This window comes from Ochotona princeps, chromosome 16 (assembly GCF_030435755.1).
Source record: "Ochotona princeps isolate mOchPri1 chromosome 16, mOchPri1.hap1, whole genome shotgun sequence".
NCBI lineage: Eukaryota > Metazoa > Chordata > Mammalia > Lagomorpha > Ochotonidae > Ochotona > Ochotona princeps.
The window spans coordinates 9,440,931-9,463,179 of NC_080847.1; the positions used below are offsets into that span (position 1 = coordinate 9,440,931).

A 22,249-nucleotide genomic window follows, 5' to 3' on the forward strand; every position below is an offset into this window, starting at 1 on the left:
GGGATTAGAACCGGTGCTCATATGGGATCCCGACACATGCAAGGCGAGGACTTTAACCACTATGCTATCACACCGAGCCCTATAGAGGGCTTTCTTGCCTTGCTTAGGGAGATGCATCAGTTGAACCATCAGGATCCTTATGAAAGGAACTGCTTGTCACTCTACCTGCTTCGTTACAGCCTGCCATTCAAATGTCTACTGTGCGTTGACGTTTGAATTCAATGTGACTCGAAGTGTGTATATTTAAATCACTGATTATGTTTTGAAAGATCTGATTACATTTTCAAGCATTTCACAAGTTGCTGGTTTCAGCCACCATGCTGCTCTTCTTTTTAAAATATTTATGTAGTTCTTTGAAAGGTATCTGCTGGTTCATTCCTCACATGGCTATAGCCGCTAGAGCTGGGCTAGGCTGCAGCCAGAGACCAAACACTCCATCCAGATCTCTCACATGGATGGCAGGGGCTTAAGTCAAATACTTGGGCCATCTTGTGCCGCCTTCCCAGGTGCACTAGCAGGGAGCTGAACTAAAATTAGAAAATCCAGGACTCAAAATGGCTGTTCTCCATGGGATGCTGGTGTTGCCGAAGTTTAACCTTCTGTGCCACAACACGAACCCTTGTGCTGACTTTTATTCTTTAGCCATGGCACACATTTGTTAATTATGATCTAGCATTTGAAGGTGCCCCATGCTTGGGATGATGATTTTCCTAGGTTGGGAATTGGGAACACCAGCTGTGCCTCTGGAAACCTTTGTGGTTACCCCAGCTTTGCTGTGTGACTGAGAGAAAGCACAGGGCCTGTGTGGAAGTCTGACCATGCCTCTGTACATGCAGATGCAGCACTGTCTCTCGTGCCACCCATTCCGAAGTTCACAGGGTTCAGGCATGTGGCAGAGGTGTGGGATGCAAGCTGGTGCCGAGATTTGTTTCCCAATGATATCTCCTGGTGGCACGCTCTGGGAAAGTACTTTACTTACTAAGCCTTTTTTGCACTAGCATCCTCCATCAAGAAGCGTGTTGTCTCCCAGCTTGTTCTTGATGGGCCCAGCCTTTGAGCTCTTACATTCATTTTCCCATATTAATAAAGACGTGGTTGAAGAGGGTTTTGTGCCACACTAGACTCCCCTACAGGTGTGCAGAGCAGGCAAGGGATGTTTGAGATTCTAAGTGACTCAGAAAAACTGCAGGAAGGCCGCCCATGGAGGCTGTGGTAGCCAGAGTCGGGAAGGGGTGGTGCAGGGGAAGTGGGAGGAGTTGGTGGGGGTTGTCAGATAAAACCAAAGAGCCGCATGCAAATCTGAATTTCAGTTGGAACTTATGAAGTTGTTGTTAATCTAAAGTTCAAATTTCAATGAGCACCTGGTAGTTCTATTTGCTAAATCTGGCAAACCTAGCCAGGGGTCAGATAGATAAATCCCATGAGTCCTTTTTATCTGCAGAGGATAAGTTCCAAGAAGATAAGCAAAACTGTGTTTTCACTTGTGCAGCCACACTCAGACGTCAGGCTGCTGCCATCTCAGCCCAGTCTTAGGCACACACACCGTGGCCGAAACAGCAAAAGCTGGTGTAAACGTCCTTCTGCCTCCCTGCAGCCTTGCTCTCCCTGTGGATCTCAGCCACCTCAGCATGCAGTGGTTTTGTGTTTGTTCTTCTTTTCCTCTTAAGAGCTTTCCCTATCTCATTGGAGAGAAGCACTTTATGGTGATCATTCTGCATCTGAGTGCCAGTACCCCTACTTTTGTGTTTTAGGGTTCATTACAAAATAAATTCAGGGTGACATGAACACAAGGACGAAGACTCTGTGACAGTTAGTCTGATGACGGAGATGGCTGCCAAGAGACCAACAGGTGAGTGGGGTGTACCACGTGAATGCACCTGGCAAAAGGTGACTCGCATCCCAGACAGGAGTTGTCACCAGTCCTGTTCCTGGAATTACCCATTTACTATTTTAAAAAAATACATCTATCTATCTTTATGTGTAGATAGATAAATGGATAGATAGATAGATAGATAGGTAGAGATTGCCATCTTGCATCCATTGGTTCACTACCTTACAAAAGCCATCAGTAGCTTGGGTTAGACCACGTGGCTTTGTATCTCAGTTGCTTGTATTTTAGCTGCTATGCTCAGTTTTCTCCTCTGTCAAGTGTGGCCAAGGTTTTTTGTTTGTTTGTTTTTAAAAGATTATTATTATTATTGGAAAGCCGGATATACAGAGAGGAGGAGAGACAGAGAGGAAGATCTTCCATCCGATGTTTCACTCCCCAAGTGAGCCGCAACGGCTGGTACGCGCCGATCCGATGCCAGGAACCAGGAACCTCTTCCGGGCCTCCCATGCGGGTGCAGGGTCCCAAAGCTTTGGGTTGTCCTCTCCTGCTTTCCCAGGCCACAAGCAGGGAGCTGGCTGGGAAGTGGAGCTGCTGGGATTAGAACCGGCACCCATATGGGATCCCGGGGCTTTCAAGGCGAGGACTTTAGCCACTAGGCCACGCCGCCGGGCCCTGTTTGTTTGTTTTTCTGAGACACAAAGAGAGCGTCCATTCTCTGGTTCACTCTCCAAATCCCCACACCAGCCTGGGCTGAGCTGAGCTGGAATCCAGGAGCCAATCCTAACCTCCTCCTTGGGTGGCGGGGACCCAGTCACTCAAGCCGTCACCGCAGTATCCCAGGGTCTGATTCATAGGAAGCTGGAAGTGGAGCTGGGTGTCTTAAGCGCTGGGCTAGATTCCTGCCCACTCCCCCCCCCCAATGCAGATTTCTAAATTCCCAAGCGCTTCACACTCAGACCCATGAGCCAGCTGCTCTCCCAACAGGGCTGCGGTGAAAAGCATTGACTTGCCTTGGCCACACCGCCAGCCTGGCCACCACCATTCGCTTTGGAAAACATCAGGTGCATTCACTGTATCTTGTGCCTTTGTGCATGTCAACCCAGGAAATACGTTAATGTGTTACAGCCAGGTGGCCAAGTCCACATCACCAGCAAGTAGCCTCCGACAACACCATCGGGGGCAGTGATAACATACCCCAAAACTTCTCATGAAAGGTAAGGAGAAAGGAAGACTTAACATACTCTCTTTCTTGAAGCTTTGATATATTTCTTTGAAAGACAGAGTAGTACACACACACACAGGGAAGGAGAGCAAGAGTGAGAGAATTTTTTTTTAAGATTTATTTTATTTTTATTGGAAAGGCAGATATACAGAGAGGAGAGACAGAGAGGAAGATCTTCCGTCTGATGATTCACTCCCCAAGTGAGCCGCAACTGCCGGAGCTGCGCCGATCCGAAGTCAGGAGCCAGGAACTTCTTTCTAGGTCTCCCACGCGGGTGCAGAGTCCCAAGAGTTTGGGCCGTCCTCGACTGCTTTCCCAGGCCATAAGCAGGGAGCTGGATGGGAAGTGGAGCTGCCGGGATTAGAACCGGTGACCATATGGGATCCCAGCATGTTCAAGGCAAGGACTTTAGCCGCCAGGCCACACTGCCGGACCCATGAGTGAGAGAATTTTCATGGAACAGCCCAGACTAGGCCAGGTAGAAACAAGGAGCCAGAAATTCCACCTGGGCTTCCCATATGGGTGGTGGGAGACCCAGCTATGTGAACCTCCACCTACTGCATCCAGGGGTCCACCTAACATGGATGGGAAGCAGAGACAGGACTCAGTCACAAACATCTCCAGTGGCAGTTGAACTTGGTTGCAGCACAGTAGCCACTCCAGGTGACCATTTTTCTCTATGCAGCATATTCTTAGGAAAACCAGCTGCACAGAAACCCTCAGTGTGGTGAACTTTATGAATTGCATCCTTTTCAAAAATTCTGAAGAGAAGCATGAACTCTTCTCAATAATTGACTCAGCATTGCAATTATTCTTTATGTCATCTACATACTTCCCTCCATTCATAACTTAACTTTGTAAAGATTTGAGATATAGTCAGAAAACTGCACAAAAGGACTGCTCAAAATGTAAATGAATAATGTTTCTAACACAGACTGTAAAACTGACTAATCATCTTTAGGAATTAGGAGAGACTTTTGAAGTGGCCTTTCTATCTCTCACTCCCCTGTGTTTATTTACCTGGGCCCATGTGTTAGCTTCGTGTTACTATTGGGCCCAGGTAAATAACTGGAAATGTAACAGGTAATAACTGGTGTTATTTACCTGGGTCCAGTTACAACTGTTACTACAAGCTATTGATGATGTCATACAGCCACTGATGAGCTTTCTTCTGGTCACAGCTTTGGAGGTTTGAAGGCGTGGTGCTGCATCTATTTCATTCTGGCAAGCACTGAAGCAAGCAGTTCTGCCTTGACCTCCATAGTAGACAGAGGGGAAGAGGGACACAGTAACAGAAAGGAACCCCCAGTGGTACCCCCCTGAAGTTTCTAGCACTTCCTGTTGGCACCAAGATAGGGACCAAACCTTGAACACATTGACTTGCAAGGGATATGCAAACATCCAGATCATAGCCATGATCTTAAACATGTCATGCACTGACTCAGAGCACATACATGTGCGTGCAGGACATACCATTTTCTACTTACCGGCCAGGTATAGATGGGAAGGTTGACCACAGCCATGCTGGCATATGGGAACATGTATGCGGTGTCATACATCACTGATGGAAGTGTGAATGCACACAAAGTCTTAGAACCAGCCTGGCAGTGGCTCTGTAACTGTCCAGCACCCAGCCCTTCCACTCAGTTGCCTTTGTGGGAATTTATCCCCTAGGAGCATGTGTACAAATGCACAAAACTATTTGGATGAAAGTGTTTACTTTCATGTAACTTGTAGCATGAAAAGAAACAGCCTAAATAAATGATCCTCGGAAGGGAGCTGATTAAATAAATTGCGGCATGTTCTAGCAATGGGGTACTACACAATCCTGGAAAAGCAGACCAAGATTAAACATGCTACGGTAGATGTTATCAAGTGAAAGAACACACTGCCAGACTTACATTTAAAATGTCCTATTTTTAAAAAACGATATATATGTTTATAAAGACATAAAAAAATTCTGGGAGGATACATGGTTAAATAGCAATTTTCTTTGGAGATTAAGCCTGGGAAGAGGTTTTGGGAGTGAGAAAGGACTTTTATCTTTAGGTGTTTATATTATTTGATTTTTTAAAAAGATTTATTTGTTTTTATTAGAAAGATTTATAGAAAAAAGAAGAAACAGAAAGATCTTCCTTCCTCTGGCTCACTCCCCCAAGTGGCTGGGGGAGTGTTTGGCTCACTCCAAACAGCTGGAGCTGAGCCAATCCGAAGCCAGGAGCCAGGAGCTTCTGCCAGGTCACCCACATGGGTACACGGTCCTAAGGCTTTGGGCCGTCCTCGACTGCTTCCCAGGCCACAAGCAGGGAGCTGGATGGGAAGTGTAGCAGCCAAACTTTGATTTTTTATAATACATTCCACTCACTATTCAAATCATGACAGAAGCACCTCATTAAATATTGTAAGGCTTCCTCAGACCCTCAAAACCTGAAACTCAACTCCTTTTTTAAATACTGGAAAAGCATCTATAGACTGCTTGGTACCTGAGTGAATGGCAGGTGCTGGTGCAGGTCACAGCGGTTCTTAAAGGTCATGGCAGTTCCTGTGTCTGGGGCACATGTTTGTGTAGATCAGTAGAAGCACCCACCCACAGAATTTATGCTTCTTGAACAGATTTATTACCAGGTAATTCTCGTGGGTGTGTTTTATGTGTCAGATGTTACAAGATAACCTGAAGGAATTGGCCTGTCATGACTTAAAGGTGAACAGTAATAGGCAGTGACAATTACAAGTATGTTTTTGAAAGCCCCTCCCTAAACAATATTTATGGGACAGACAGAAAACTTATCAGTCATCCTGAGGAATCAGGATAAACCTCTGAAATGGCCTCTACCCCTTGTCATCCTGAATCTATGAACTTGGCCCCCTGTGTGAGTCAGCCTGGTGTTACTTCTGAAGCAGACGTGAGAGAAGCTGCTGATGAAGTAAACAACTGCATTTGGGTCCATAGTCTTGGAGGGTTGAAGACCTGGTGCCTGCCCTAACCCAGTGTTGCCATCTGACAATGCTTGGCTCATCAGAGTGGGTGCCATGCCATGGGTGGGGTGCCATGCCATGGTTGAGGTGCCAGTTGGGACAGGTAAGTCATGTATTAGACTGGCTGGTTCAAGTATAGCTTCCTGCTAATTCACACACACACACACACACACACACACACACACACACGCATGCACACAAACACACATGCACCCCAGGAGGCAGTAGATGATGTCTTAAGTGCTTGGGCTCCTGCCATCCACGCAGGGGACCTGATTGAGTTCAGGCAGGGCTTTTGACCCAGTCTTGACTATTATGGACGTTAGAAGAGAACCAGCAGGTGGAAGGTGTCTGTTTATCTCTGCACCTTTCAAGTAAATGAAAATAAGGAACACTAACATAAATAAATAAAGGTTCCTAACTTAAATCCATCTGCCCTTTCGGTCCAGAAGCCCATGGCCTGCTGGTTATATTGAGGACTTGGACCACCCACCAGCTTGCAGGAGGGCCCTGTAGATGGCTTGCCATTCATTTGGTTCCTCATACTAAGTGTCGGTGTCTCTAGGTGCTTGTAAGCTGAGGAGTTAAATAGGTAGGCCAAACAGAAAAAAATTACCTGCACAATGGAATGGGCAAGGGTCATTACCAAGGGAGAGCAGAAGTGGATGTTGAGAAGGTGACCAATAAGGCCACTGTGGGAAGCAGCTGTGAGTTAGGCTTGACTTGGAGTACCTGGGCAAAATCATTCTCCTTTAAGGTTTATCAGAAATCTGTCAGTACCCTCCAATCGAAGCCTAGCAGGAAGACACCTGTAGCTGAACTACCCAGGTACATAGCCCACCTCTGAGGTGGGAGAACCACACGCCACAGAACCTGGGACGTTTCACTGGGGAGGTGCCAGCAGGGCCTTGCAACAGGGTTTGTGCATTGGGTGAGCTCATGGAAGAGGGCACTGCTCAGGCTTGGATCTTGTCTTGCTGTTGGAAGCCAGGATAATTCTGAAACTGGATCATAACAAAACCAAATGAGGAAGGGTAGCCCAGAACTGAATGCCACCTCAGTTGTGTTTAGGAGGCAGCCATCAGTGCTGGAGGTGCTATCTGGGTTTTGTGTTGGTTCCAGCATGGTGCCCTGTTGCGCTTGTTTTGGGTGTCTCCATCACGGTCGCAGGGAGCCTTGTCGGATGGTGTTGCTGTATGCAGTGGTGAATACTCACCAGGGGAGCAGCAAGGCCTGGCTCAGGGTGCCAGGGGTGGCTTTCTGCTATCTCATCTGTTATTTATAAGAAAAATAAAAGTTGAGAGTCAAGCTACTTTCAGAGTAAAAACCTAGGTTGTTATCTATTCCTCTAAGTCCTTAGCATTTTGGTAGCTTTGCTTATTCACAGCAGCTCATCCTCCCTCCCTTCCAGCAGCTAAGCTATAAAAGAATCACACAGCAAAGTGTTCTCAGTCTGTACGTAAAAAAAAAAAAATTGTTTTGCGATTTAAAATCCAATCTTATTTATGTATCTGTTATAGTCAGACCTTATGTTTGACTGGACTCTGTTTTAGAAGTTGACGCTCTTGGGGAAGAAAGCCTATGTCTCTTGGCAGTCTGTTCCTGGTGTTTTTCTTTGGCTTGCTTCATACTCTTGGCAGAAAGTTTAGCGTATTCGACCACCTCTTCCTTATTTTCCTTAGTCTGCTGTCTCTTCAGAGCAATGCACTGGTGTTTGTGTTGAGGAATCATGGAGTAATGAGGCATCGAATCTTAGGTGCTTTGGTCCTAAGTTTCTTACCTTCTTTGTTTAGGGGCTTTCTTACAACATACTGGCTAACATCAGCTTCTTTGTAGAGACTGAAAAGTTTGCCGATTCTGCTGGGTTTTAGGACCCAGGTGACGAGGCACCATCCTATCAGTCAACCCAGGAATATGTTTCTGTCTCTCTCTCTCTCTCTCTCTCTCTCTTTTTTTTTTTTTTTTTTTTACAATAACCAAGTTGAGAACACTCAGGTTGGCAGGCCCGAACGGATTTGCACTTTTTTTTTCCAGTTCTTCTTGATCTGTAGCAGGAGTGCCCTTGCTCAGCAGCAGAAGGTCCCAGCCTCATATCAAGACATCTTGCTTCACTGGGAAGCCTTGTTTGGACCATGTAGCTCTTCCACTCTCCACCCACAGCATTGGCACGACTTCAGTGGCCATGTGCTTCTCATAGAAAGAATGGTTTATGCTCATTGTCCATTTCAGGGAGTTTCTGGCAGCCAGTGGCTTGGAAGGAGCTGTTCAACTTCATCTAACATCAGTTCCTCAGTCTGTATTTTAATGATCATTTAACACTGAATCCAGAGTTGGAAAGCAGGGGCAGCATTCAGGCTGGTGTTAAGATACCTTGATCCTGAGCTCTTGACTCCAGCTTTCTGCTACAGACCCTGAGAGGCAGTAAATGATTACGCAAAGGATCAGTTCTTGCCACTCGTGGGAGACCTGCATCACGTGAATGGATCCTTGCTTTGGTCTGGCCCACCCCCAGCCCTTGCAGGCATTTGGAGAGTGGAACCATCAGTTGGGAACTCACCCATCTCTCTGTCTCTCAAATAAAGAAGTAACTTCTAAAAGAGTCACAGATCAGCCAGATGACAATAAGATAGGAGCCCAACAGAACTGAAGAGCAATACAGCCCAATGTGATGTGTGTCCTGTGGCACTTTTCATGTCTGTAAGTGGAGTGGCTTCTGCAAAGATACACATCAGACCACCCACTGCCTACCTCTGGGCAGCAGGGAGATCTGATGGAGGCACCTTACTTTAAAAGCACTAGGCCGGGCTTGGCAGCGTGGCCTAGTGGCTAAGGTCCTCACCTTGATCCCATATGGCCGCTGGTTCTAATCCCGGCAGCTCCACTTCCTCTCTATCTCTCCTCCTCTCAGTACATCTGACTTTGTAATAAAAATAAAATAAATCTTTAAAAAAAAAAAAAAAAAAAAGCACTAGGCCTGGTTTGGGAGCAGTTCACAGCAGCCATTAGTGATGTTGAGTGGAAAGCACAGAGCTCTCACGGCCCAGCCTCTTCCATGATCAACACCCATATCAGAGTGACACATTCATGGCTCACATGAGGGTCCCCTCTCGGGCTCTGATCTGTCTGGCACTCCCTCTGCATCAGACTATCACAATTTCTGGTGTACATTTTAACGTTTCTTGTAGTATAAAAGAACTTGCAGACTTTTTTCCTCCCCTGTGCAGTTGTTTGTTTCTTGTTTCCCTGGTAATGGGAAGGGCATATGTACAGGTGAGCCAGCCAGCCTAAGGCTCAGGGCCTCCCACCTGCAAATCGCTCAAGACCCACCACAATGCCCAGTAGCCAAGTTACAGCAAGAGCCAGGGCACAGACTCAGCCAAATGCATTGTGAAATCCTCTCTAGGTTCTAAGATTTCAATTATGACCATTTGTCCCTGAATTTAGTAGATTTTCTCAGGTCCTAGCCTGTTCAAATTCACGTTGCAACAGACCAAGGAAAAGCGTTCCTTGTTACTGTGGCACAGTGGATTAAGCCTTTACTTTCAGTGCTAGCATCTCATATAGGCACTGGTTTGAGTCCTGATAGTTCGACTTTCATTCCAACTCCCTGCTAATGCTCCTGGGAAACCAGCAGAGAATGGCCTGAGTACTTGGCCTCTGCCACCCATGTGGGAGATTCAGAAAAAGCTCTTGGCTACTGGCTTAAGCCTAGCCAGCCCTGCCCATTGTGGCTATTTGGGGAACATATGGAAAATCTCTGTCTATCTCCCTCTCTGTAACTGCCTTTCAAATAAATCCTTTAAAATAAAATTTTAAAAAAGACCAAAATCATGATTTTATGCATATATAAGATACCATATTAATGTAGACCCGTGGCTTTTCATCTGGCAATCTTACCTGATGGTCACTGTTCAGAGTTATCCCTTTGTTAGCCTGTGGACACAATGATATTCCCAGTCCGCCATTCCAGTTACATAACTTAGCCAGTGTTCCTTTAGAAAGAATTTACCATATTGAGTAGTTCATGTAGGAGAAAGCCAAGCTCCTCAAGTTCAGTGTTTGTAAGCATTGAAGAAAAATCCTTATAAATGGAAGAAAGCCTTGATAAGAATTTAGATAAGCAGGGCCCGACATAATAACCTAGTGATTAAAGTCTTCGCCTTGCATATGCCAGGATCCCATATGGGCGCTGGTTCTAATCCCAGTGGCCCAGCTTCCAATCCAGCATCATGCTTGTGGCCTGGGAAAGCAGTAGAGGACAGCCCAAAACCTTGCACCCGTGTGGGAGACCTGGGGGAGGTTCCCGGCTCCTGGCTTAGGATTGATGCAGCTCCAACCATTGCGACCACATGGAGAGTGAATCATCAGATGGAAGACCTTTCTCTCTGCCTCTCCTCTCTGTATATCTGACTTTGCAATAAAAAAAAAATCTTTAAAAAATGAGTTTAGATAACCTTCCAGATCATCAGATGTATTCATGGTCACAGGTTGCTTAGCGATGGGGCTATGCTCTGAAACAGGCATCTTCGGTGCTTTTGCCACTGTGTAAACATTTTGATAGGATGCTAGCTAACCCAGCTCATGGCATGCCTGCACCGGACACAGCAGCTTAGTGCTCACGGACTGTAAAGTCATGTGGCAGGTTACTGTTGTGCTGCTCATCAAGGCACCTGAGGAAGGGGTGTCTGGGTAGCTACACACAGAAAAAGTGCAGCAAACGCTGTGGGATGAAAGGTGGAAAAAGTGTGCACCTGTGCAGAGTGTGAACAGAACTTGCAAGACTGGAAGTTGCTCTCGACTGCCAGTGAGTGAGTGACAAGAAGGCTTAGCTTGTTAGAGCTCTTCTACCTTTTAAACTTGGACGATTTTGACTCTTCAGTGTCTCTGTAATAACACTTTGCATAAAACACACGCATATCCCACAACTGTACAGAAACGTTTTTCTATCCCTAAACATTTTCTGTTTTTAAAAATGTTTATTCTTAAGAATTTTTGGTATCAAAAACCGAGACGTAAGCACACACATAAGTACTAAGTTTGTCTACACCAGCATCACCCCAAACATGTGGGTAACATGTGCACCACGACATTTTGACAATCCATCCCCAGGCAGTCGCAAATCTCAGCTGCATTAAAATCTTTGGGAATCACCATTGTGGAGGTGGTTCGTGGTGACTGGAGCATTGCTGGCAGCGTGTAACTGCGTCACTTCCTTACAGCATCTCCACGTGCTACAGATTGGACTCAGGGCAGGTGTGTGGCAAGCCACATGGGACACCTGTATCCCACATCCAAGTGCCTTGGCCCGAGTCTCGTCTCTACGTCACTTCTGCTTTTCTGCTAATGCAACAGATGATGATGATCTGGGAGTTCTGAGTTCTGGGTTCCTGGCTTCAGCGTGACACAGCCCACCTGTAGCAGGCATTTGGTGAGTGAACTAGCAGATGGAAGATCTTTCGTTTTGTCTATTTCCCTGCCTTTTTCATTAAAAAAGGAAAGTAAATAAATAATGATAAAAAATGTTAAAAAAAAATATCAAACTTACGCATTTAGAAAAGCATAACTCTTCAGCATTTAGATATAGATTGTCTAGTCAATTTGCTAAATCCTCCTAAGGATTGTAATTAAAATTGTATATTATGTTCTCTCATATTGTCTGAAATGGTTCAAACCACTGAAAACAGAATGAAGCATGCAAAAGAAAGCACAGTGTTTACACAGCTTTTCACACCAGGATTGGCACATTCTTTTCCTTTAACTCTATGCTTGTTTCTTTTTACATTGGAAATTCACTTGTTCTCTTGAAGGGACTTAGACAAGTGCCTCAAGCATGGGAAGGTGATTCAGAGTGACGGCCAAAGTGAGCCAGAGCGTGGAAGCCTGGCTCCATCAGAGGCAGCTGGACCAGCCAGGCACGGTGTCTGTTAAGTGCATACCTTGAACATGGAACTAAACCCAGGGTTATCATACACTCTGGTCATCTCTGCAGCTTCATCTACACTCACATTTCTTTATAGGTTCAGTCGATGGAATCCTTCTCTCTTCAACCCCCAGTCTTCTGGTCGCCTGGTTGAGAGCTCATTGAATTCTGCACTCTGAGTTCAAGGTTTCCCACCTGTCCATCCGGTCCACAGGTGTTTGTTAACAAATTGAGCTGACCAGATAGGAAATGTGTCCCCTTGTTTACTTTCTCATCCCTATTGGTATTCTTTTGGTACAGAAATAGCTATTGAAGGATGAATTGAGAGTTTCTCATTAAAAATTTGCAAGTGAACAGAGTGATTACTGTTAAGGTGTGTAGTGGACCGCATGCCCAGAACGCTTGGGGGACATGACAGATCATTGAGGCCTGCAGAGAACATCAAGCATCCTGGATGGCAGAACAAATTGAACAACTCTCCTGGCCAAGCTTTGACAGCAAGTGTCTAGATGAGTGGAGACTCTACGGTGGACTATGTCAGCTAATGGACTTTGGAAGGATTTCCTCAACCTTGGAGCAACAAAATCAACAACATCTCAGGACTGTTGAAACCACTTAAGCAGTACGCTAGGAACAAGCTCCACATGGGAGACCCTAAGATGACACCAAGAGGCCATCCCCCATCTCCAGGTACTGATGCAGTTAGGCTGCTGGGAGTGGCCCTCTCCCATTCTCTACTCCTGCCCCCAGATACAGGAGGAAAAAGAAAATTTGGAAGCAATTGTCTCACCCACCTTCTCCCATGCTTTGCCCTTCCCCATCTTAATCAGTGGTTAACATAGGTATACATCCTTCTCAACTATGTAAACATCATTTAAAAAGATATATTTTTTTTGAAGATTTATTTTATTTTTTTATTGCAAAGTCAGATATACAGAGAGGAGAGACAGAGAGGAAAATCTTCCATCTAATGATTCACTCCCCAAATGACCGCAACAGCCAGAGCTGCGCTGATCCAAAACCAGGAGACAGAAGCTTTATCCAGGTCTCCCACGCGGGTGCAGGGTCCCAAGGTTTTGGGCCATCCTCAACTGCTTTCCCAGGCCACAGCAGGGAGCTGGATGGGAAGTGGGGCTGCTGGGATTAGAACTGGCGTCCATATTGGATCCCAGGGTGTTCCAGATGAGAACTTTAGCCGCTAGGTCATCATGCTGGGCCCAAGATAAATTTATTTTTTAAAAAAAGAGTTGGCAAGGAGTGGCAGGCTGCTGTTGTTGAGCATGCATCTATTTGACTCAGTTCGGTTCCTTGTCCACCCTTTTAGCTTGCTGACTTCTGCTCTCTCATTTCTTCACATCTATAGGTGAGAGGTCTTAAAGGGAAAATTTTGCTCGTTTGGATAATACCATGATGCAACTCACTGATTGTGACATCTGTGTACTTTGGACACAAAAATATCTGTATAGTCCTGGTGCGCCAAGTCTCATAGAATACTGGCATCCACTGCCCTCCTGCAAGGGGCCTGGGGCTTTCAGGCAAAGTTGTTGCTTAAAACAGCTTCTGTTATTTCCTTGACTGTTAAGTAACAAATTTCCACTCCAAAGATACATAGACTACTATTATCTGTCAGTCCATTTCTGTTATTAATTTATCGTTATCTTAGTAGAACACAAGGCCTTTCTTCTGGAAATTTCTAATTCAATAACTTTAAAAAATCTACATTTTAAAAAAATGAGCTGGCATTTTGGAGCAACAGGTTAAGCTGCTGCCTGCAACATTCGCACTCAGTTTAGATGCTCATTCAACTCCTGGCTCCTCCATTTCCTACCCAATCCCCTGTTAATGGCCTGGCGAGAGCAGCAAAGGAGGCCCTCAGTGTCTGGGCCCCTGCCACCAGTATCAGAGACCCAGATGAAGTTCCTGGCTCCTGGTTTCAACCTGACTCTGACCTGGCTGTTGAAACTATTTGGGAAGTGAACCAGTGGATAGAAGAGCACTCTATGTGTCTCCCGCTGTCTCTGTAACTCTGCCTTTCAAATAAATAAATAAATCTTAAAAATAAGCAAACAAAAATGTAGGAATCTATAGTATGATATTTCTAGCTTGGGATGTTCATTGTTGCCACAGATGTGATTATGAAAAGGACTTTTTAATTATTATTATTATTATTTTACAATCTTGACATAATTAGGGTAAAAAGGTTCAAGCACTACAGGAAGATGGGCAAGACAATTAGTTCCGTATTGTTTCCTTAATATATCTGATGTAAAAGAGGATTTTAAGGGAGAAGCCCCATCCAGTCTCCCACCCGCCCCAGGTCCCTGATGTGGGGCATGCTCCGAGGGTCTTGCTCAAGTGGTTTTCATAGTTCAACAGTTCTGAATTGCTGCCACTCTCACCACTCCAAGCACGATGAGGTCATTGAAGAGTCCACTGATTGACATAGTCCTTCATAGAGTCTCCATTTGCCCAGTTTTTCACTGCCAACATATAGCTCAGGTGGTTGATTGACTTGTTCTCTTCTCTGTCTTTTCATGGTTAGGGTTCTGAGTCCGGAAGCTCGATTGGGAGGATCCCCAAAGAAACTTTGTCTGAGGTGTTCCCAGTCCAGATTCTTGTATGTACTAGCAAGCACAGGGCCTGGCACAGTCCATTGCCCCGATCAGCTGGTGGTTGCAATTGCTGGGTAGTTTTTGTTTCCATCCCTGTCTTCCACTGGAACTAATGGGTGTTGCAGTCCAGCCTGGTTCTGCCCAGCACATATCAAGCCCTCACACAAACCAATGTGGGCCTGCAGCCTAGTCGGAGCGACCCACAATAACCCCAACCAGGCCCGCCCCCTGCCCTGGTTTGCCAGTATGTGTGGCAGACTAGTCTAGTCTGTCCCACATCCCCTTCTGCACTCATACATGTCAATGGGTATTAAAACCTTGTTCCATCTAACCAGCTCAACTCTCCAGCCTTCACGGATGTTGTTGGGTGTCTCTCAAGCCACCCCAGCCCCTGCCCTAGTTTTCATGCCCTTCTGTGGGGGGTGGTAACCCAAGAGGGCGGAGCCCACTACTTGCCTCCCAGACCACTCTCACTCCCGGATTATGTACTCTACAGGTGGTTCTGTGGTTTAACTTGACAGCATTCGCCCCCAGTGCCAGCTTCTGCCAGCTGATGCTGCGGCTAAACCCAAACAACCCTCACCCACTCTAATTGTAGATTGCACCAGTAGGAATAACCAGCCCAGCCTGGCTTTTCCCTGATCTGGGCCACATGAGACGCACAGGTGTTGTAGCCTTGCCTAGTCTGGTCTGTCCCCATCCCAGCTCATGCTCTCCAGTGGGAGTAGCTGTCCAGCAAGGGAACCACCCGAAAAGGACTTTTCTTTATCTTCCTGATTTGAATGGCTCCCTTTTTCCTCACATATTGTGATGAGAGTAAATATATATATTGGGTCATTAGGAGTTTTATGTGATCCTGGAGGTGGAAAGTACTTGTGTTTGGAGATATCCCAAAGCATTTAAGCCAGCCGTGCCTTGCCAGGTCATGGAGCCGATAGGCCATAAGCACCTGTATCTCCATCGTTCCTAAATTGTGTTTGTGCTGTTTGATCCTAAAAAGATTTTTGCAGACCCTTAGAAGTTCCTATGACTGGTTGGCTCTGGATACAGTCTGTTGCATGGGAAAACAAGAATTGAGTTCCTAAAGTTTAGTCCAGAATTATTTCTGTTTTGTGTTCCTTTGCAAATGTATTATTGCAAACAGCTTAAAATCTTATCGTCACAGGCTTGGTAATGACACTGGTGAGGCAGCTTCAGCATTCTCCAGTTCACACTGCAGCCCACTGTGTCTTGTGCCACAATGTGTACTTTATGGTCAAGTCCAGTGAGACAAGACACTGACATATGTAAGTGAAGGAAACGCATTACTCACCAGAGAAGGCAAGAGGCAGTAAAAGTCTGGAATTGGTGAGGAGCAGTCTCTCATGCCTAGGGCTTATGGAGTCTTGTTTGGTTTTGTATGCTTGACATGCAGCTGAGGGTCCCCAGAAGGAAGCCCACCCTGAGCATTACACCTTACAAACCAGAAGACTTGGTGGAGCTGAAGCTTGGTGGGACTTCTTGTTCCTGGAGATGCAGCAGCAGACCCTGAGCTGTTGTAGCTAGTCCCACCTGTACTGGGATACCTCATCCCCAACTACATTCTACGTCTGTTCTCATCAACTAAAGTGGTAAAGGGGGCAGATGTGATTACACTTGGAGAGGGCAGGCAGAATGAAGACAGTGGGTCCAGGAGGAGTCCTCCCAAGAGGGAGGCAAGAGGGTCAGAAGCAGAGAGAAGATGGAAAGGTAGATTTGGAGGTTGAAGTGAGGTGCTTGGAAGGCAGGGAAAGAGGCCTCAGGCAATGGAGTACAGGGACCTTTAGAAGCTGGCCAAGTCAAGGAAATGGATTCTTTCCCTGGAGTCCCCAGGAGAAAAACCTGGCTCTTCCCGCACTGTAGTGTTAGGATAGAAGACTCATGTTGAATGTCTGAACCCCACAATCACAAAATAGTGTAAGTTTTATTGTGTTAAGCCAAAAAAAGAAAATAAAGGAGTTATTGTAGGTTCTTCCCTTATTCTAGAATATATACCATAAAGCCAGCAAGGCAACAGGCAAAAGAGAAAAAGAATCCTCAACACCATCAATGATGAATGGCCTGCTGGACTATAGCCTGACCAGTTCTTAGGACATTGTGATCATCTGGGGAGTGAACCAGCAGATGAAAAATCTCTTTATCTGTCACTACTCTTCTCTCTTTCTCTCTCTCCCTCTAGATCTCTCTCCCTCTCCCTCTGTAACTCTGCCTTTCAAATGAATAAATGAATCTTTTTAAAAGAGAAATATGCAGTGATGGTGTCATTCAGAGATGATATTCTTGTGGCCAGAAAAAGCCCTGGATGATTCTTTTCTCTCTCTAGCCCTTTTTATGGTGTCCTGAAGGCCTTTTTGAAGTCAACAGCTTGTGAGGGTACAAGAGGGTTTCAATCAGTCTGCCTCAGGAAACCATAAAATAAGTTCACTCTTAATAGCTCCACATAATTAAGGATAAATCCTGCACTATGACTCCTCCACATGGAGTCCAAAACCTCCTGCCACAGTGACACAGGTCAGTCTGTGAGGCTCCAGTGATTCCAGCTGAAATGTTCTCTAGAAGAGGAATTAGAAAATGAGGCTTCATTCTCTCAGAAAGTCCTGTGTTGTTTTAAACCACAGGAGCTCTGAGGATGTTATGACTTGAAGTTTGATTGATGCACGCTTAAGTAGACTGTGAAAGTCAAGGTTCTAAGTGGGCATTTTCATGGAGTGTTGATTGTTGATTATTTACAGCAATCTTATTACTAATAATTATTCATAGTAGGTGATTAGCAACATAACTGCTTAAAAGCCATGAACATGTACACATTGTTATTAGGAAGCTGGTCTTTATGAATCTGCTTTTTCCTGATTTGTTCTCAGGGGTAAATATTTTGTTGCTTTACTGTCGTGGTGACTCTGCTATGGAATTTGTCCAAAGACCCTGGATTCTCCTGAAGGAGTGAGCAAACAATGAGTTTTTTCCAGGAGTAACCTTGCAAAACTGCCACAGAGTTTCTGTGATGTGCTCAGACATACAAGGGACTTTCTAAAAGTTCACTGGAAAATGTACATTGTCTTCTCATTCCATTGTTCATGGAAACTACCCTTGTAGGACAAAATTTAGACTTGAATTGGGGACATCCCAACTACTGTGGTCAGGATGCATGTCACCCACAGAGCTTGTTAAAAACAGACCTGCCGTTGTCCAAGCCACTGTGCCTTCTGAGGGGTCCCCTAGGACCCTGACCTACAACTTTGGGTTGCTGTATTAGTTCCTGTTATCCGAAAAAAAAAAAAAAAAAACAGTAGGACACACGAATGTGGATAGCAAATGATCTATTTTAAGGAATTGGCTCACACAGCCATGAGGCTGGCAAGTCCAAGAGTCTCCTGGGTGGCTTGGCTGAGGAACCAGGAAGAGCCAGCATTGTGACTGAAGGCTGGAGATAGTTGCTGACAGAGTTATCTCCTGTTTGGGAGGCAGCCTTGTGCTCTGTTTGGGCCCTTAACTGATTGACTGAGGCCCATGCACATTCTGGAAGGTAACCGGCTTCCCCCAAAGGCCGCTAATTTGTTTCAGTATAAGTCTTTTCCAAAAACATCCCCACCACATCATCTAGAATGATGCCTGACCAAATAGCTGGACATTGTGTCCCAGCCAAATTGACAAAAATTAACCATCATCTTTTTCTGCATTTCCCGCTATCATCCATTCCTAAAACAATCAGCCTACAATTCTCTGGTTACCATATGAGTGGCCAGGTTGCTTAAAAAATTATTTAAAAGGCAGAGTTACAAAGAGAGAGGGAGGTCTTCCAGGTTTTCCACCTACTGGTTCATTCCCCAAACGGCTGCAATGACCAGGGCTGGACCAAGCTGAAGCCAGGAACCAGGGGTTTCTTCCACTTCTCCCACATAGGTGCAGGGAACCCAGACTTAGGTCATCTTCCATTGCTTTCTCAAGCACATTAGCAGGGAGCTGGATTGGAAATGGAACAGCTAGGACTCAAACCGATGCCCCTGTGGGATGCCAGCACTGCAGATAGGGGCTTAAACTGCTCTGATGCAATGCCAGCCCCAGGCCAGGTGATTTTGGGTGAAAAAGGATATATCAGGATTGGAAACATATAGGTTAATTTTTGCAAAGGTATCCTAGCACATTGTATAATAAGACACATCTCATTGCCCTTTTGTGACTTTTGAACAGGCTCAGACTGCTGGGCACATATTGAGTACCCAGCCAATGAGAGCTAACACGGTCACTGGTGTTGCTGCTTTTATTAGTTATTATTTTAAGGGACTACTGTTAAAGAACTTTTGGACCTTCTCCACGGAAGAAAATAAGAAAGAAGGGGTTATTTTTGGTCAAGTGACTCCAGGGCTAAGTCCTGGAAGGATAAATAGAACCTTCAAAATACTTGGAACCATGTCGTCCAGGGTAGTAACCCTGAAGCCACATGTGGCCGCTTAATGCTAAGTTGAATTTCATTTGAAATTCAGTCGCTTGGTCACAGTGAGCTGCGTTTCAAGTGGTCAGCAAACGGCACCCAGCACGTATGACTAGTGTAGATACTGAATGGCTGCATCATCACAGAAATTTCTGTGGGACTTGTCTGCTTTGCAAAATGAAAGCAAGGTATTAAAGGTTCTCTGACATGGTGGGCCAAGCCAGTGGAACCATTCTCTCTTAACCATTCCCAGAGAGGGGCCAATGTTCTTGAATCTCCAGCTGGGTCCCTTGAATGCCCACATGTGGAAATGGACACGTAATGACTGACACTGTGGCTCACAAAGGCCCTTTCCACATTGCTGCCCTTTGCTGCAGCGGTGCTCAGCCTCCTGAGAATGAGATGTGAGTGTCACCATCTGGCTCTGCCAGGCTCATCTGATTTTTCTAGGTTTTAAAAGAAGAACTGCAGGAAGAAATCAGGAAGAAGGTATTGCAGTTTGCCTGTTTTTAGGCAGAGTCATTTGTCTGCATCCAATGACAAGCTTATTTAAGAAAAATTTTATTTGAAAGGCGGCATTACAGAGGCAGGGAGAGAGAGTTCTTCTAACCTGCTAGTTCACTCTTCAATGGCTGCAGCATCCAGGGTTGGGCCAAGCCAAAGCATGAGCTTCCTCTAGATCCCCCATGTGTGTAACAGGGTTCCAACCACTTGGGCCATTTTTTGTTGTTTTCCCAGGCCATTAGCACAGAACTGGATCAGATGCAAGGAAGCTGGGACTAAAACCATAGGGGGGGCTCGGCAGCGTGGCCTAGTGGCTAAGGTCCTCGCCTTGATCCCATATGGCCGCTGGTTCTAATCCCCGCAGCTCCACTTCCTCTGTATCTTTCCTCCTCTCAGCATATCTGACTTTGCAATAAAAATAAAATAAATCTTTAAAAAAAAAAAAAAGCAGGGCCCGGCGGCGTGGCCTAGTGGCTAAAGTCCCCGCCTTGAACGCCCCGGGATCCCATATGGGCGCCGGTTCTAATCCCGGCAGCTCCACTTCCCATCCAGCTCCCTGCTTGTGGCCTGGGAAAGCAGTTGAGGACGGCCTAATGCATTGGGACCCTGCACCTGCGTGGGGGACCCGGAAGAGGTTCCAGGTTCCCGGCTTCGGATCGGCGTGCATGGGCCCATTGCAGCTCACTTGGAGAGTGAATCATCGGATGGAAGATCTTCCTCTCTGTCTCTCCTCCTCTGTGTATATCTGGCTGTAATAAAATGAATAAATCTTTAAAAAAAAAAAAAAGCAGTATATATTTTGGGCTCGGCAGCGTGGCCTAGTGGCTAAGGTCCTTGCCTTGATCCCATGTGGCCGCTGGTTCTAATCCCGGCAGCTCCACTTCCTCTGTATCTCTCCTCCTCTCAGTATATCTGACTTTGTAATAAAAATTAAAAAATAAAATAAATCTTAAAAAAATTAATTAATTAATTAAAAAAAAACCATAGGGGATGCGGACAGCATACAGGCGCAGCTTAATGTGGCACACCGCAACACCAGCCCCATAAATTCGTTTTAAAGTAATCTATTATCTAGAAAAAAATGTGTGAATAAATGGAACTTCAGGGTCTGGGTTTTTGTGTATGAATAAGAGACCTTCAGTAAGAACTATGGAAATCCCATTTCCATAACAGCAATCACTGCCAAAGTGTGCTGGGATGTTACCACACCAGGGTGATATCGACCGCAATGCTTACTTAAAGAACAGCTTCCAAAGAGTTTGCCAGAGATTGAGTATTTCTAATCTGAAAATCCAAAATCTGGAAGTTGTTGAGGCCTTCTTGATGCCACAGTGGAAAACTCTACACCTGATCTTGTATGACAGGTTGCATAGCGTTGCCACATGGATAAAATCTGTTTGAAGCGTACATGAATTCTGCATTTAGACTTTGTCCCGCTCATAAGAAATCTCATTATGTTTATGTGCCTGTTCCAGTGGCTCCCCACTGCCCCACCAGCCACCTAAGGCAAAGTGTAAAATCCAAAATGCTTCCTGGTCCCAGGCATTTTGGATGAGGGTTACCCTTCTCACCATCCTCTCCTGACAGATCAGGAAGCAGCCAGAGATGAAGTAACTCTTCAAGGTTGCCCAGCTTCTATTTGGTGGAACCAACCTCTAATCTCAGTTCAACACACTCAGGTGATTCAGATTAATTTTATCTCAATCATATCTCTGCCATAATGTTTGGTATTCAGTACCAGGTGGTATTTTATTTATTATCCTTCTCCCTCTTTTAAGACCTGGGACTCCTCCAGGTCAAGACCAGTGCCTCACATTTTGAAGAGTAGACTTGTCTGGAAGAGTCAAGCCTCCAAAGGGAGTTTCCTAGTTTTGAGCTGCCTTGGTGTCCTGCCGTAGAATGTGTTGACCTTCTTCTACCGAAAGTGTCAAAAGACAGGAAACAGTCTTACTGTCTTTCAGGTGATCAGGATATGAAAAATGAAACCTGGCTTGGCCACTTCTCTTCTACCTGGGCCACAGGGTCTTACACAGGTACCTCAATGAGGGGATGCAGTTTTGAGTTGTTTATGGTGGAGATGGGTGTGCCAGCATGACCAAATGATTTCAGGGGCAAAATGATGGTTGCCTTCCTGTTCCCTAGCCCTGTACAGCTATTTCATTTCCTTTTTTAAATTTAGGCCCAGTTCTTCTGCCTTTCATCTATTTCTTCCAGAACATTCTCTGTGTATCGTTGGTTTACAGGGCTTAAGCCTAAGAATCATGACTAACACAGGAGTTTATACATAGCCACAGGATGAGAGTTTCCCATTAGTCAGTGCTTACCGAATGAATGAATGCATGAAACACTGTAAACTCCAAAAGAGGAAGTAAGATAAAGACAAATGTGTCATGAGAACTTTGGAATGTAAAGTGGAGAGAAAATTACTCATTTTAATTCTAATCAGTCAATCAATCAATTAATTAATTACAAAGAGTTTCCATTCACTGGTTCACTGCCTGAACACCCCCAACAACCAGGGCTAGGTTGGATTGAGCCTGGAGCTCAAACCAAATCTCCTAGGCAGGTGTTGGGCCCCACTAATTGAACTTCCAGGGCTGTCTGGTGGGGTGAGCATTCCCGGGAAGCTGGAGACAAGAAAAGAAACAAAAATGTTCCCCTGTCAGACAGCAAATCAAGAATGCAGCAGACATGATCCTTACACGTTCAAAGGCACTGTTCTTTGTCCTAATCCAAT

The 22,249-nt window shown here is 45.5% G+C and overlaps 1 pseudogene; it reads right to left on the minus strand.

The window, feature by feature from the left end:
• Window positions 1-7,500: 7,500 nt before the first annotated feature.
• Window positions 7,501-21,435, minus strand: LOC101521551 (small ribosomal subunit protein eS6-like; annotated as a pseudogene).
• Between the last annotated feature and the right edge of the window lie 814 nt (window positions 21,436-22,249).